Here is a 3306-nt window from a genome sequence, read left to right as displayed (position 1 = left end):
CACGAGGATTATACTAGTGCACTTAAAGCCCCATACACACGATCGGACTTTGTACAAACTTTCCCGTTGGCTTTTGTACAAAGGGCATTGGCCGTAAGTTTGTATTGCATACACACAATCTGACTTTTTAGGCAACAAACACGAACATAGTGACGTTTCAACATACTGATGACACTTCAAAAGAGGACGTTCAATTACTCCAGTGTCACCTTTGGTCAACTTCTGTATTGTTGTCTGATCTTTTGCACTGGTTCTGAGCATGCGTGTTTGTACTTTGTACAAAAGTCTGATGGTTTTGTGTAAACATGATCAGACTTTGCTCCATCGGACTTATGTTGTCAAAAAGTTTGTCCGTTCACACAGCCAACAAAAGTCAGATGAAAACCGAAAAAGTTTGTCCGATGGAGCGTATACACAGTCGGATGTTGCTCCAAAACAGCTAATTTGCATGTTTGTTGTCAAAAAGTCTGATTGTGTCTACAGGCTTTTAGGAACGCCTCAGAGCCTGCATAAGCGGAACACCTGGCTGAACTGGCTAAAAAGAGTGGAATTACATGCATATTACCCCTGTAGGGGTGATAGGATTCAGTGAGTGGGGACCCTTGAGGTGGAGCACAGAAGTCACCTGGAGATACCGCGAGCACAAAAGTCACCTGTGATTGTGTCTTTTACACTTGTATGCACAACACGACTATCAACTACATTGGAACTGTTATATAATTTTACCTACATATATATATATATATATATATATATATATATATATATATATATATATATATATATATATATATATATATATATATATATATATATATATATATATATGTATGTATGTGTATATATATATATATATATATATATATATATATATCCTTTTCTATAGTGTGGGTCTGAATTTTGACGTTTTTTTGAGTTTTGGATCCTTGCTATTTGGACACTTTCATTATTACTATTACATCATTATTACATTTTTTATTTTGATGCAACACTAGTGCACAATAATTGCATGACTGAACTGATGCATGTTATGGACTTTTATTATTACCTGCAAGGGTCTGGACACTTTATATTTATTAATATGTGATTTTTGCACTGCACGTTTGCTTTTTGTGTTTAAAGTTAATGGCTTATATAGTCTTTATGGGTGACTCACTTATGAGGTATACACACATTCCTTTAGTCACCACTATCTGGTTATACTAGATCAATCCACATATAGATTGATTGGTAATATTGTAATAGGTCATACTAGGAAGCAGGGCGGTGTCAACTGCATAGTGGGCAAACTGTACATGTGCCCCTTTGTGCTGCACACCTGTCTATCCGCTACTTCTTTTTTTTTTTTTTGAGGTGCTACCCCCATAGGGGCTTTTTGAAGCCAAGCACCCTAGGTGTGGATGATAGGTGCTCAATTTTTGGTCTATTGTCACTTTCACTACTGAGGTAGTGAAATGTTTTTCGAACATAGGTAGCGCCACTGATCCCCTATTCCTGCTATTTATACATAAGTAGTAGTGTACGCTAAGAGCAAAAGTAACATTCATACATTAAACAGTCTGTCTAGCACCAACTCCACTGGGCTAAGGCCGGGATTTTCCAGCCATTGGGACCATACATGTTGAATTTTTCAGGTTGACCCCAGTGCTGGAAGATATACTTTTCTACCCGCAGGGAGTCCCCCATTTGCATTATCAATTATTTCTGCTTGGGGGGCTCCAATCCCTTCCAGTTTCTGAGGAAAAGCTTACATGCTTGAAACAGTGCTCTGGCTTGCTTAGGAATATGCTCAATTGAGAGATCGTCTAAAATTCCAAAGTTGCATGGCTTAGGGTCCATTGGCACTGTTACCTGAAATGCTTTATTGATGGTAGCAACAACCTCCACCCAATAAAGTTGTAGCTTGGGGCAGCGCCACAGTAGGTGGATAAGGTCGCCATGGTCTCTGGAGCATCTAGTGGATTCTGCGTTTTCTCTGAGACCAATCCTGTGCAGTCTTGCAGGAGTAAGATGTACCCACATTACAATGTACAGTTGGCATAGGAGTTGCACCACATTTAGAGAACACATCTGAACCCCCTGCAGGGTCTCCTCCCACTGATCTTCCTCAAATGCACCCACATCACTTTCCCATAGGGCCGTTATCTAGCACTGTGATATGAATCCCTTAAGATGAGAGACCTCCATCGTGTAATGGAAAATGGGGGCATGGGATTGTATCTACACAGTTCCCTCTGACTGGGCCCTAACTGCATGGTGCAATTGCATATATGGGAAATACATAGACTGGGGAAGGTTGAATTTAGCCTGTAAGGATGCAAAGGAGTTCAATTTGCCGCTCGAAAAGATGTGAGCCATAGGTGTAATATCACACTGCTTCCATCTTGGTCCACACGGCAATGATCAAAGTTCCTCATAATGGCCATTATCCCATATAGGGCTATAACCCATAAATCCATTGATGTTTTGCAGCTGTCTGGCCTTATTCCATACCTTCTGCATTAACACATAGGTGGGAAAGAGTTTATTAGACTTAGCGTAGGACAGCGACTCTAACCCCATTGCAACACTGTTTACTCCTGTGACGTAGCAGAGTCGTGTTGGGTCCGACCCCCTGCCAGATTTGCCGATTCCATGGGCAAAGCCCAAGCAATGTGTTTTAGCTGAGCTGCCAAGTAATATAGCCAGGGGTTGGGCATAGCCAATCCCCAATATTAGCTACCTATTTAATATATTTTTATTATTGTACAGAAGATATTCCACAACCTATTACATATATCTGGTTTCTGCTCAAATTGCTATCATTTTAAATTATCAGTTTCTGGAATTTGAACATCTTTCATCACTTTTTTTTTTTATATTTGGACCATAGTACACTGCTCAGTGCTCTGAGAAGAATGTTGGCAAAGGAAACTTCAAAGAAAATATCTGCTGACATTTCTTTTATAAATACATTTATTTACAAATATATGCTCCTAATAAAATCCATTCAATAAAAATATTTGACCTTGACATTTCACTTCACAATGTAAAAATCATGTGCATGACTTTTAAGGTAAACTATAATGGTCTATACAAATATTGTCTGCGCTTTTGCCCAGCTAACACAAATGCAAATCATTAACTGTTTACATTTTGCTGAGTACCAGAGGAAACATTTTAACTTTTTTGTGTGAATATTTTACTGATATATATATATATATATATATATATATATATATATATATATATATATATATATATGATTCAATCCCTATGATGTTTCCTTCATCATATTGGAGTATTTGTGCACAGAGACATTTTATT

Source organism: Lithobates pipiens, unplaced genomic scaffold (assembly GCF_037356315.1).
Source record: "Lithobates pipiens isolate NorthernLeopardFrog02 unplaced genomic scaffold, aLitPip1_a1.2 Scaffold_23, whole genome shotgun sequence".
NCBI classification, from domain to species: domain Eukaryota; kingdom Metazoa; phylum Chordata; class Amphibia; order Anura; family Ranidae; genus Lithobates; species Lithobates pipiens.
This window is presented reverse-complemented; position numbering follows the sequence as displayed.